The following is a 14,650-nucleotide window of genomic DNA, read 5'->3' as shown; positions in this document are numbered from 1 at the left end:
CCGCCAACCTTCTGATCAGCAAGTCCTAGGCTCTGTGGTTTAACCCACTGTGCCACCTGCGTCCCTCTCTACAGTCATAGCAGGCGCTATAACTCTCCAACGGTTTGACTCTACCCCTGAGGCGTGCCCTTTCATTGTCTCCCTGACAGACAGATGCCAACAACATAACGGTTTTTCAACTTTTACAAAACAGATTGCTCTGTGTGTGTGTTAAAAGTGATGAATAAATGGTGCAAATGTATGAGTGGAAGCATGGGTCAAGGATAAAACCAATGACTACATCAGTGTTTGATACAAATGACGTGTGTACGTATTATATTATGAAGGCAAATGGAAGCTGGGGGAAGAAGACACAGCAACTCCTGAGTTTTAGTTAACTGCATACGCTGTAAGACAACCTTGTAAGACAATATCATTAAAGTGAGTGTATCTGAAATTACAGCAAGTCAACAAATGGAAGATCAAAACAGAATGTAAACAAATAATGGTTATCAACCCATCAAGTTTTGAACATCAGCTGTCTTTGCCATAACTTCTATATTGTCCACTTCTACAACAATGGAAACAGGCAGCTGACTTTGCAAGGACCCCACGAGAAACACACCCATTTAAGGAAAAATTCCCCTTCTAATCCTATTTCTCTAGCTCTATCGCGTCCGACAGTTAAAAAAATTCATTTAATACAGGATTTACTGCAGCCTTGGAAATAAATCCTCAAAATGACATGCCAGCGAAAGTTGTTACCAGCCTACTCACACCCACTCCATGTTAGTCATTTGTGCCTCAAACAGAAAAAGGAACCAACTTTTGTAAAGCTTCCCTGCCTATTTGCCTGGGGGCAATTGTTACTCACCACAGGTGACCAGTTGAATAGCAAGTTACTAAGCCAGATTTATTGCTACTCGGACCATGAATGCTGTATATCCAGTCAAATGTATTCAATTTGTCAGAAGTTGTTTCTTTTTGTTTTCGAATGTATTTCTTATCAATAAAAAATAAAAAAAACCCCAGCGTGCTGAGAGCAAAATTTTTTATTCTGAAAGTGTGGGCTAGAGAAAAAACTTTCAGAACCTGGATAGCTCAGTTGGTTAGAGTGTGGTGTTGATTAACGCCAAGGTTGCAGGTTCAATCCCCACATGGGACCGCTGCATATTCCTGCATATTTCAATTAATTGATTGTGATTTTATGTAAACTGTGTTACTTTTATTGTTGTTAGCTGCTCTGAGCCAGGCTTTGGCTGGGGAGGGCGGGATATAAATAAATAAATAAATAAATAAATAAATAAATAAATAAAAATAATAATAATAATTATTGTTATTATTATTATTATTGCAGGGGGTTGGACGAGATGCTCCTCAGGGTCCTTTCTAACTCAACGATTCTATTATTCTGTTATTCTTATTTTAACCACTGGATTAAGACTTTGGAAACCTGGCTTTGAATCTCCACACCTTCCTGAAGGTCACTGGGAAACTCTGGCTGGCATGCAACTAAGTTTTACTCAGAGCGCACCCACTGAAATTAATGAACGTCACTCAGTTAGGTTCATTTGTTTCAACAGGTCTGTTCTGAATAAAACTTACACTGAATGCCACCTCTTGCATTAGCCACTCTCTCAGCCTGATATCCCTCACTGGGTCCTTGTTGAGGATAAAGGAGGTGGTTGGGTACCTTGAACTCCTTTGAGAAAATGTGGGATAGAAATGTAATCAATAAGAACAGCGTTAAGAAGCAGCTTTTGCTAAGTTTGCATAGTGCTCTGCATACATTACCCTAGTATTGATAACCACTGTGTAGGATCTTGCCAGTACTGTTATACTCTGCGTGACAGGAATACACGACGGTGGCTTTGCCTAAAGCCAAGCAGTGAGTTAATGAGCGAGGTGGCACCTAAGTGAAGCGAGAGACTAAGCTGAGAGATTAACAAAGTGGATAGCCTCAAGAAGGCCTGTACTCTCGCCTTCGACCCATAGCTGTCAACTGTCCCTTATTTGGCGGGAAACTCCCTTATCACAGCGCCGCGTCCCTCTGCTGTCCTGGATTGATGATGTCCCTTAAATTTCCCGGGTTTCATGCTCGCCCAGCTCAGGAGGGAAGCAGCGGCTCGGGGTCCTCCTCTGCAAGAGAGAGAGAGAGAGCGTGTGCACAAGCTGCCGCATCTCCTTCTCTCCCTTTTCCCCCTCAGGGGCGCGTTGTGAAAGACGGGTGGCGGCGGGCAGGCAGGCAGCCCCTCTCTTGCGAGACTTTCGCTGCGCTGCCAGGGGAAGCCAGAGGCGGCAGCGGTGGCCTGAGGGAGGAGGAAGAGGAGGGGATGGGGAGGGACGCAGAAGGGCGGCACTTCAGTGGCCACAGTGGTGCCGCAACCACCTCATGCCAGGCTCATGGGTGGCGTGGGTGAGAGTCTCTCTCCCTCCCTCTCGGGTGGGGAAGGGCCAATGGAACTCATAAGCTAAGGAAAATCCCTTATTTTGGCTGCTGATCCCTTATTTGCGAGGCTGCTGGTCCCTTATTTTCAAATCTGTAAGTTGACAGCTATGCTTCAACCTCCTTCTGCAAACTGTAATACTAGCCTGCTGGCTCCTTGGCTTGAAATTAGTCCAAGGGCTACATGAAGTTAGGCCGCAGATTACCAATTTAGGATGCAGATTATTCCAAGGGCTACCTGAAGTCAGACCGCAAATCCCTCACACCTCAACTAGACTCATTTGTTCTATCGATTTCCATGGGATTAAAGCACAAATAACTTCGACGCCAACCTGTGGAGCTCCCCAACATACGAAATCTGGTTTCTAGCAGTACTCAGCCAGATGCTTCTAAGCTGGAGTGGCTAAAACATGGGCCTCCAGATGTTGTTGGACTCCAACACCCATCGGCCATAACCAATGGTCAGGGATGGTGGAAGTTGTAGTCCATCAACATCTGGAGGGCCACAGGCAGTGTTTGAAATGAGCCAGGCGCATTTTGCCCCTGACTATCGGCAACTCGTGAGCAAGTTAAAAATGCCTGGGCACTAGGATGGCGCCTGACATCTGGAGGTGCATGCTTGGGGAATCACTGGATCTTGACCGTTTTCACACACGAATACTTCTTCCTGTAGAATTCTATCTGTTATATATATATAGGCCTTTGGCTTAGAATCAGTTTGATTCCCTCCCCCTTTTTATTTTTCCTTTCTCCTCCTGTGAAGAGGCGGCATCCTAATGTTTTAATGTTGTATTTTAATCTTTTTTAAATTGCATTTTAATCAACTTGTTTTTATTATTGGTTGTTAGCCTCCCTGAGCCCGGTCTTGGCTGGGGAGGGTGGGGTATAAATAAATAAATTATTATTATTATTATTATTATTATTATTATTATATTTTATTTGCACAATCACAATGAATTTCAGGAACCAAAATGCCTTTTCTGTGCAGCCTGAGGAGGAGCAGTGAACAACATTATAGTTAACTGTTGTAGCTTGTCTTCACTTACCCCACCCCACTGCACTGCTCACAGCTGTGAAGAATATTCCTATGATACGAATGGTCCATGCCACCATTAAGAAAAAGAAGTAGATACAGTATAGGCCAATATAGATGTGGGCTTTCCCTGGATAAAGTGACTTTTCTTCTTTAAGTTCTCCAAGTTCGTAACCTAGCTCAAGGTTGTCGTCTGAACAAGTCAGATGTTTAACAGATAAGCAATCAGCCAGTCCATTATTTGAAAAATAAGGCATTGGAGCTGTCTTGCCGAAAAATGACAACTATATATTTCATTTTGGTGACTGTAACCTTGGGAAAGCCCACATATATTGGTCTATACTGTACCTACCTCTTTTTCTTAATGGTGGCATGGACCATTCATATTTAAGGAGCCATTTGGTGTCCATCTTATATATCTGAGTTTCTAACACTGCCCACTGGCTCTCCAACCCAGCTCCAGGAACTCATAAGCAGGGAATCCTCTAAACATCCTCAAATTATAACGCTCAGATATACAGCGCCTTTCTACATAAAGGTAAAGGGACCCCTGACCATTAGGTCCAGTTGTGGCCGACTCTGGGGTTGCGGCGCTCATCTCGCTTTACTGGCCGAGGGAGCCGGCGTACAGCTTCCAGGTCATGTGGCTAGCATGACCAAGCCGCTTCTGGCGAACCAGAGCAGCAGATGGAAACGCCGTTTACCTTCCCGCCGGAGCAGTACCTATTTATCTACTTGCACTTTGATGTGCTTTTGAACTGCTAGGTTGGCAGGAGCAGGGACTGAGCAACGGGAGCTCACCCCATCGCGGGGATTCGAACCGCTGACCTTCTGATCGGCAAGTCCTAGGCTCTGTGGTTTAACATGGGTGGTTCCAATTAACTATGGCGGTAAATAACTACTCAGCACTTCAGCCTTCTATGCAACATTCACTATTGTATCACTTCTGGAGCAGCCACCCTGTTCAAAGTGCCATTTCTTTACAATTTTCACTTTTCGTATCATTCCTAATCCCATCAGCGATGAATCACTCTTGCAGGCCCAGTAAAAATATACCGTATTTTCGCTCTATAAGACGCACCAGACCACAAGACGCACCTAGTTTTTGGAGGAGGAAAACAAGAAATAAAATATTCTGAATCTCAGAAGCCAGAACAGCAAGAGGGATTGCTGCGCAGTGAAAGCAGCAATCCCTCTTGCTGTTCTGGCTTCTGGGATAGCTGCGCAGCCTGCATTTGCTCCATAAGACGCACACACATTTCCCCTTACTTTTTAGAAGGGAAAAAGTGAGTCTTATAGAGCAAAAAATACGGTATACACTGATTTTCTATACTGACAGCTCAGATACTGATTGCTCCCTACCCCTATCAATGTTAATGTAACTTTTCCCGGCCGACTTACATTTTAACTGGTATCATCTTTGTGCCAAATCTGCATAATCAGGCTATTTTGGAGCTGGGGATATAATCAAATCCATGCTTTAAATGTAAATTTATGCTGAGCTTTAAAATATGGCTCATACAATGGGTAATATGCAAGGGAGATGCAAGTTACATTTTTGTTTCTTCAGTTTCATCAAAGCTTTCCTCCGGCAGAAATCCTCCAAACTGAGAATCTATTCTAAGCCACTTACAAAACATATATTTATTAATAGCTATTATTCAAATTTTGAAAAGTTGGCATGAAAACAAATGAAGTTTTGCAAAGTAAATGATCAGTCAATACCACAGGTTTGGCACTATATTAGTGTGAGCACAATTCCCCCAGAAGTTTTTTTGAACAAGACCCATTGAAATCAATGAGAGCTGCACAGATGCTCGTGGTTACTCTTGTGCAACTCCATAGATTTCAATGGGCCCAGTACAGGAAAACTTCCTAAAGGATGCTCCTCAAGTTTTCTTCCCCATGGTAAGAAAAGTCACACGGTTCTACTACTGCATACAATGGAAGACACTGTACGAAGCAACAACAGCTACCATATTTTTCGCCCTATAGGATGCACTTTTTCCCCTCCAAAAAAGAAGGGGAAATGTGTGTGCGTCCTATGGGGCAAATGCAGGCTTTCGCTGAAGCCTGGAGAGCGAGAGGGGTCGGTGCGCACCGACCCCTCTCGCTCTCCAGGCTTCAGGAAGCTCTCTGCAAGCCTTGGGAGCCCGCGGGAGTTCCCGTCGGGCTCCTTAGGCTTCCAGATAGCAACCTGCATCTCGAAGCCTGGGGCGCGTTGCCCCAGACCTGGTTTGGCAGCTTGCGGCGGGGAGAAGCACGCTTTTCCCTGCCGCCAGCCCCACAAGCTCGGGGGACAGTGGGGAGGCGGAGCGCCGCCATCCCGCTGTTCCCCGACCTGGTTTGGGCTTCAGGCAGACATCTGCAAGCCGTGGGAGCCTGGCAGGAAGTCGCGCTGGTCTCCCAAGGCTTGTAGAGAGCTGCCTGTTCTGGGGGCTGGGGTCAGGGGAAGCTCGGGCTTCGCCCGCCCCAGCCCCGCGCCTGGGGGGGAAATAATTTTTTTTTCTTTATCCCCCCCCAAAAAAACTAGGTGCGTCCTATGGGCCGCACTAGGTGCGCCCTATGGGGTGAAAAATACGGTACACAAATCCTAAGAGTTCTGCCTATGAATATCAAGCCAACACATTATATTTCCAGGTATGTTACCAGAATACACCTTCAAGGAATGTCAGTCAAGTTGGATGCATTTTTGTCACTGTAAATAATTTACAATTAGTGATCCCATGTTTTATATTTTCAGCAATTATTATTATTATTATTAATTAATTTATTTATAATAAATTTCCCCAGCCACTCTGGGCGGCTTCCAACAAAATATTAAAATACAATAGTCTATTAAACATTAAAAGCTTCCCTGAACAGGGCTGCCTTCAGATGTCTTCTAAAAGTCTGGTAGTTGTTTTTCTCTTTGACATCTGGTGGGAGGGCATTCCACAGGGCGGGTGCCACTACTGAGAAGGCCCTCTGCCTGCAGAAACATTTAAATTATTATTTATCACCTGCAAGTGATAACTGCAATTATGTCCCACTGAAATCAACTAAGTCCCACTGATTTCAAAGAGGCTGAAGCAGGACCAACTTTATTTGGACCAGTTCCACAATGTAGGAAATTAGCAGCGCAGTTCTCTGTACGGTTTATCCAGAAATAAGTCGAGAACTGAACCTGTGTTCAGTGAGGATTGCCGTCTAAAGTCCAGAAGCAAGCTGCAGTCAATTATCCAGGTATCATCTGAATCCTAATACATTGGGGTAAAATCCATCTTAAGCAAATATCCATGGGGGATTTAAGAACCTGCTGAACTCTCCATATCTTCTGGCATCTTTAGCTCAGTTGGTAAGAGCATGGTGCTTATAACGCCAAGGTTGCAGGTTCAAACCCCATTTGGGACAGCTGTATATTCCTGCATTGCAAGGGGTTGGACGAGATGATGTTTAGGGTTCTTTCCAACCCTATGATTCTATGATATGGAATCAATAGAATCCAAGTGTACTTAAGCTTCAGTTGGATCATGCCCACTGATCACAATCACGGGCTGGGGGGGGGAGGATATTCCCTGGGATCACTGCACTGACTTCAAAACACTCTGGTGGAATCTACACACATATAAAAAAAGTTGTGAAAATGCTTTTTTTAAAAAAAAAGATTTGAAAAAAAATAGATTGAATTTCTCATAGCTCACCAGCGCCATCTAGTGTCACATTTGTATAACGCACTTTACAACACACTTAAAACGTTTCATTTGCAGCTGTATAGCTGAGTCCTCTGTATAAGATCAGTAACACCAGATTTGCAGCTTGATTCCCCAGCCTAAGTGCAGCCCGCGAGGCATGCCCTGTGGCCTGTCAAATATTTGACCCTCCTCCCCCTTATTGCAGTCTCAGACAGGTAGCAATAACAGGTGTGTCATGCCCCTACAGGAAATCCACGCATGGTGGGCTCTATTTGCCTTTCTGGGGCACACACTTAGTAAAGGCCTGACAAAATAATATGGTTCTTTGGTAATTAATAAACACTAACAATGTTTGTACTCGCAGTTGTAAAATGTTCGGCTGACAAGCAGCACTATTTGAAGAGTCAAGGAAATTGGTAACTTTTAAAAGGGAACTGTGATCCAGTAACATGTACACCCAGAAATAAAACCCACTGAGTTCAATGGGACTTCCTTCCAGGGCACTGCGAGTCGGGTCGCAGTCTAAAAACACCAAGGGAAAGAAACCAACACACACTCGTATATTCTGCAATCCTGCAACAAGCAGATGGGAAAGGATCAGGAACAACTGCCAAGTTGAAAGAAACGTGGAATATGGTTATTGCACCGTATCTAATTACAGTCTGGACTTTCACAGCTTTTCCGTAAAACCCTCTCTCGTCTTTTATACAGCTTATGAGGAATCTGGTTTTTAAAGCACAGGATATTGGAAAGATCCAGGTCCAGTCAGACGTCTGGGCAGCGCTACTAGAGCTTTTTTCCCCTTTGCTTTTTAGCAAGCCATGTGCTTCGGAGGAAATACGTTTGCCCCGCTCACCCAAGGAAAACCTCGCCCCTGGAACAGCCGAACCACGCCAACCTTGTAACGTTGCAGGGAACTTACTGGCAAGAAATGCCCGGCGACTTCCATCGGCCAACCATCTGCTCTGCCGGGCACGTTTCACGAAACGCAGCGCACTGCATTCAGTTCAATGCAACCCCCTGGAAGCCTTTAACAAAAGGCTACCTTGCTTACTGTTGTTCGGCGCTCGCCACGTGAACCTCGGAAGAGAGTGAAACAGCTGCGGGGGTGGGGAACACGCAACACGTGTGTAGAAGCGTCGCGGAGCAAAGCACCCACGCAAAATGCGCGGAGAGAAAACCTCGAAGTCCTGCGAGACTCTTCCAGGAAAGCGGCGCGTCTAGGCGCAAGGAAGCGAGGGGCGCATGGCCTTTTCTGCTGGGCGAAGCGAGTCCCCGCTTCCCATGAGCTCTCTCGGCCTCGGATGGGAGCCCCCCCGAGGCCGATCACACACACACAACACACAAACCAGGCTGCAGGGGAAAGTTTTGCCCTGCGCCTCCCGCTGCAAGCTCTCCCGCAGCGCAAAAGGAAGCGCGCGCGCCTACCTGCTTGCGAATCAATGGGCAAATGTCACTTTGGGGAGCAGCGGCGAGGAGGAAACTCCGTGTCCCCCTTTTGCGGCGCCGCAGCCCGGACCCCGCAACTGCTGGGGCTGCAAACCAGCAATGAATGGAAGAGGCGAGGAGGAGGATGGCGGCGGCGGCGAGGAAGGAAACTCTTACCTCCCAGACTCCCGGCTGCAGCGCCATCAAACCAAGCCTTCCTAACGTGCCAAAGGGGGACCTCCCTTCTCCACCGGCTGAGCAAGGATCGCCGCCCGGGCAAAGCCGAGGGTGTGTGTATTTTGTGCAAGCGAAGGAGGATTTCCCGGCTGCAGGGAGCAGCGGCAGCTCCTCTTCCTGCCGCAAAATCGCCCCTCCTCTCGCAGCCCGCCTCCCTCCCCCCTCCCCAAACATCCCGCTGCCCGGAGCAGGGAGAGATTTTTACATGCAATGATATACATGCCGAGGGCCGCCTTTGCATTTCAGGAACTCGGACGGAGGCGCCTCGCTGCATTTCTGTTGCCATTTGAGCGTTTCCTTTTTTCCCCTGCCAGGGTCTCGGTTAATCCCCTCCTCGCCTTTCTCGGCCTCGCCACAGGTGCTTCCCGACCTCTCTTCACACCCAATTCGCTTTTTCTTAGTTTCACCCCGCAGGTGCACCACAGCAAGGTACAACACACCCTACTATCATTTATTCCCCCCACCACACACACTTTCTGCAGCCCCTCGTTTGCCTTGCCCCCTTTTCTCTCTGCACCCCCTTTTTAGATCCCTTTCCCCAGCGCACCCTGTAACCCCATAACTCATCCTCCTCTGCACCCTCCTTCCCCATTTTCTCCTCTTGAGCACTCCTCCCCCCCCCCTTTCCTCCTTGCTCAGTTTGCAGGCAACAGAACACAAGGGTTTCATTCTCCCAACAACTCTTAAATAGCACAGTGAGGAGGTCTCAGGACCAAAGGAGACCTTTCCTTTTCTTTAAAATAATAGAACCATAGAAATGTAATAATAATAATAATTTATTATTTACACCCCACCCATCTGGCTGAGTCTCCCCAGACACTCTGGGCGGCTCCCAATCAAGTGTTAAAAACAGTACAGGGTAGAGTTGAAAGAGACCCTGAGGGTCATCTAGTCCAACCCCGTGCAATGCAGGAATGTCAGCAAAAGGAAGGAGAGGCCACAACCACCTGAGAGAAACCGTTCCACTGTTGTCAACAGTTCTTCCTGATGTTAAGTCGGGATCTCCTTTCTTGTAATTTCAAGAAAATTGTAGCATCCTTAATCCAGATTGGGGCATTGAATTGGCTCCTATGCTAGGTGGTTTTCCCTTTCTGAATCCTGTCTCCCAGTTCAGAAATGGGGAAGATACCTGCCTTCACTGGTACTGCTAAGTACTTACAAATCCAGTAAAAAGGCTCATAAGGTGCAAATCTGCACATACCAATTTACAGACATATATACACAAATCTGAGGGACGTGGGTAGCACCGTGGGTTAAACCACAGAGCCTAGGACTTGCCAATCAGAAGGTCGGCGGTTTGAATCCCTGTGATGGGATGAGCTCCCGTTGCTCGGTCCCTGATCCTGCCCACCTAGCAGTTTGAAAGCACGTCAAAGTGCAAGTAGATAAATAGGTACCGCTCCGGCAGGAAGGTAAATGGCGTTTCCGTGCGCTGCTCTGGTTTACCAGAAGCGGCTTAGTCATGCTGGCCACATGACCCAGAAGCTGTACGGCGGCTCCCTCGGCCAATAAAGGGAGATGAGCGCCACAACCCCAGAATCGGTCACAACTGGACCGATTGGTCAGGGGTCCCTTTAACTTGATACACAAATCTAAGGGCTTCCTTCTGTCATTTCTACTTTACGGTTTTCTGGCTTTCTTCCTCTGACTGAAGGGGCTTTTGGAAACCAGTCATCTCACAGGGAGCGGTTTTCTCCAGGCGGGGGTGGAATCTTTAACATGCCCTTTGTTTTTTAAAAATAGTTATTCATATTTGTATCCCAGGAAAGGAGGAGGAAGTGGGGAATTGGCAAAGGGGGGGGGGGAGAGAGGCACACCTGTTCCTTCCTGAAAAAGTGACGACTCAGGAAAAACATTCCTCACAGGGTAGGAGCAGAGGGCAGGTGGGTGAGACAGCTTTGGCAAAGAAGCAGAAATGGACCACTTAGCCATTTTCTGTTCTGCCTCTCTACTGTACGTGTTGTAGGGCAGAGGCATGCCCAGGGGTCCAACTCTGCCCATCTGCTGCTACTGCTACTGGAGCCAGCAAGGCCTAGTACTCAGGCTGGGGCTGAGGCGTCAGCTGGTGACTCCTAGCCTCAGCAGGCCCTGTCGTTCTTCATCAGATGGCTGCCCTGCAGATGGTAATATGAAATCTGTCTCTGCCCTCCTGGCCAATTTCTCATTGCCATTTCTGGGGCACTGGATTTGTAGGCAGCCCATAGCAACAGCCATTTCACCCCCATAAAAATTCAGTGCTCTGGAAATGACTTGCTCAGGGGCAAAGACTGCAAAACGGCAGGGCAGTATCGGCACACAATGGATGCTGTTCTTCTCTCACACTTGACACCCACCGTTCCTGCGGGCATATCCAAGATATGACACAAAGCCCTGCCTTCCACCCCATTCTCCATGGGAAATCAAATCATAAAATACAAAAGCACACAAACAGCCGACCCAAACACCATTTGTATCCCAAGTTATGAATGACAATCTAGCATGCTGTTTTTTTTCCAGCATCACTTTGTCAACTCTCCCTCGTTGTCCACCTCCACCAATGCAATAAGCACACAATGTTTCTCAAACTAGGGTCTCCAGATGTTGTTGTACTACAACTCCCATCATCCCTGACTGCTGGTCCTGCTAGCTAAGGATGATGGGAGTTGTAGTCCTACAACAGCTGGAGGGACCTAACATTTCTTTCAAGAGTCCCCCCCCCCACCTTTTTTTACACCACTGATGCAAGGACAGCACTTTATTAAATTGAGGAATCTTTGTAGCCTTATATGAAAACATTCAGTTGCAAGGAAATCTATGTTTTGTCATTATTATTTAAAATTTCAATTGCAGCTATAACTATGAACACACTATAAACCCATGTTGTTGTTGTTTAGTCATTTAGTTGTGTCTGACTCTTCGTGACCCCCTGGACCAGAGCACGCCAGGCACTCCTGTCTCCCACTGCCTCCCGCAGTTTGGTCAAACTCATACTGGTAGCTTCGAGAACACTATCCAACCATCTCGTCCCCTGTCGTCCCCTTCTCCTTGTGCCCTCCATCTTTCCCAACATCAGGGTCTTTTCCAGGGAGTCTTCTCTTCTCATGAGGTGGCCAAAGTATTGGAGCCTCAGCTTCACAATCTGTCCTTCCAGTGAGCACTCGGGGCTGATTTCCTTAAGAATGGATAGGTTTGATCTTCTTGCAGTCCATGGGACTCTCAAGAGTCTCCTCCAGCACCATAATTCAAAAGCATCGATTTTTCGGCGATCAGCCTTCTTTATGGTCCAGCTCTCACTTCCATACATCACTACTGGGAAAACCATGGCTTTAACTATACGGATCTTTGTTGGCAATGTGATGTCTCTGTTTTTTAAGATGCTGTCTAGGTATAAACCCATACCTTCTCCCTTTGGAGCAGTATCCTTCATTAGTTATCCTTGAAAACAGGCAGTACTGTAGTTTTCACAGTTAGAAATCTATGTCATTGTTTGTATGTACTCACCCAGTATTTCCCTAGAAATTTAGCAGGAAGGAAAGGGGAACGTCAGCAGCAAGAGGAGAGAGTTTGCTTGTTTTAGCAAAACCTAAAAATAAAAATTTCTGATTCATATGCCGTTTTTCAGGGAGACGCAACAACCCCATGGGATCAGAGAACAGAATACCTTGTTTTTGTACTTCGTTATGTAGAAGGGCAAATTTTGGAAGCAATTGCAAATGAGTAAGATGAATGAACAAGGGCGGGGGGAAGAGTAAATGTGAATGTAGCTGCCAGCTGCCTCTTCAGACTACAGATTTAAACCAGTTTTGAGTTAGTTCAACAGGCTTTGCTTCAAACCAAGTACTCCTGGGTGGAGATGGGGGAGGGATTTGATTTTGTTTGTATTTTAAAGACTACCTATTTTGTACTCATCAAATCAAAACGTGAATGGAACACAACTTCCTATGAAATTCACGCTTCTCTGAATGTTGCAATGCGTTCACAGGGGAAATTTGTCTTAGGGGGAATTGTGCATTAAAACGCATGCATTAGTTAAAATAACATGAAAAAAATATATTAGGGAGAAGAGCTTGCAAAAATCTGCATGGGAGCCCAAACTGCATACAACAATACAATACATACAATAAATTGCTGATGAATTTTCATGACTTTTTTTTTAAGTGCTGCAGAAAAATGGAGAACTGAATTTAAGACAGGAAAATTGAGAAACCAAAATGAACCGATTCATCCATGCCTACTTCTAGGAACTGCTAGTGCATCATTACAAATAAAATAAGTTAATGAAGTAATTAAAAGCTCTGTGAGCTCACAATACCTGCCCTTAGAGAAGGCAGCCCCCTGTTTCTTTGCATGCGCTGATCTGAGCTTGCCTCATTCCTGATACAGAGGTGTAGCAGAATTACCTGCCCTCCAAGGTGTCTCCCTTTGAGATGATGCATGAATCAGTTCTGTGAGCTTCCTTCCTTCTAATTAGGGGGAATTGCACAAAACTGGGGCTTGCCCTAGAGTAATTCTCACTTTTGGAAGCTGTGGCTGGATGGTTACATGGGAGCCGGTTGAAGTTAAATCTTTCGAAGACAGAGGTCCTGTGGCTGGGTTGGGACAATATGGGATTGGGGGGCCAACTCCCATCTCTTGCGGGGGCGCAATTAGTGCCAGTGCCGTCCGTTAAGAGTTTGGGTGTAATCTTTGACACCTCCCTTTCTATGGAGGTGCAGGTTGCAGTTATAACAAAGGGGGCATTTTTTCATCTCCGCCAAGCTAAGCAGTTGGCTCCTTACGTCTCTCGCCCTGACCTAGCCACTGTGATCCACGCGATGGTCACCTCCAAGCTTGATTATTGTAACTCACTCTACGTGGGACTGCCCTTGAGACTGACCCAGAAACTCCAGCAGGTGCAGAATGCCGCGGCGAGACTCCTTACGGGGTCCTTGCCGCGGGATCACATTCACCCAGTGCTATACAAGCTGCACTGGCTCCCGGTGGAGTACAGGATCAGGTTTAAGGTGCTGGTTTTAACCTTTAAAGCCCTATATGGCCTAGGACGCTCGTACCTATGGGACCGCCTTTCCTGGTATGTCCCACGGAGGACCTTACGGTCTTCAAATAAAAACATCTTGGAGATCCTGGGCCACAGGGAGGTTAGGCTGGCCTCAACCAGAGCCAGGGCTTTTTTGGCCATGGCCCCAATCTGGTGGAACGCACTGTCACAAGAGACTAGGGCCCTGCGGGACTTGACATCTTTCCACAGGGCCTGCAAGATGGAGTTGTTCCACCAGGCCTTTGGCCAAGGCACAGTCTGACCCCCTCCCCTTCTGCAATCCTCACAGAACTCTAACCCAATGGTTGCCATTAATTTGATTCTGAATTGATTTTAGAATGTATTTTAATTAATTGACTCTGTGATTTTATGTATGCTGTGCTATTTTCACTTGTTGTTAGCCGCTCTGAGCCCAGCTTTGGCCGGGGAGGGCGGGATACAAATAAAATTATTGTTATTGTTATTATTATTTTGCACACTCTAAAAATGTAAAGCCTTTGGGGGGGGGTAGGAACGAAGTGTGCCTTCAATTTCACTCAAGGAAAAGAAAAAGAATGTGACTCAGCTCTCGAAACTTTGGGAAACAGTGTTTTAGGGATATGTATCATCATGACACAATTACAATTCCCGGAAATTTTTTGGGAGTGAGCCAAGAGTGTCAAGTGTTTCCAACCTGTTTATTTGTTGTGTAGGAGCTGGGACCTCTGGCAGAGTTCTCTGCCTCTTAACAAAGCTACCATTCCCCTGGCACTCTGGGTGAAGCCATGACAATTAAACCCCACTAACTTCAAGAATCAATATTTGAAGTCTCTTTAATGCCCACCTCCCCACACCAC

At 46.5% G+C, this 14,650-nt stretch overlaps 1 protein-coding gene across 4 annotated transcripts in view; it reads right to left on the bottom strand.

The window, feature by feature from the left end:
- PRAG1 (PEAK1 related, kinase-activating pseudokinase 1) overlaps positions 1 to 14,650 on the bottom strand; it is an 84,080-nt gene that overhangs the window by 47,523 nt on the left and 21,907 nt on the right. The window contains exon 1 of one of the 4 annotated variants that reach the window (XM_080986671.1): positions 8,738 to 8,915. The exons of 2 other annotated variants lie outside the window; for them this stretch is intronic. The gene's annotated coding sequence lies outside the window, so the exon portion shown is untranslated. Of the gene's footprint in view, positions 1 to 8,560; positions 8,668 to 8,737; positions 8,916 to 14,650 lie in introns of those variants that run through there. One more of the 4 variants, XM_080986673.1, reaches the window with a different exon arrangement.

This window comes from Podarcis pityusensis (assembly GCF_964106645.2).
Source record: "Podarcis pityusensis genome assembly, chromosome: 17".
Taxonomy (NCBI): Eukaryota; Metazoa; Chordata; class Lepidosauria; order Squamata; family Lacertidae; genus Podarcis; species Podarcis pityusensis.
The sequence above is the reverse complement of the archived record's forward strand: the minus strand, read 5'-3'. Positions and strand labels throughout refer to the sequence as shown.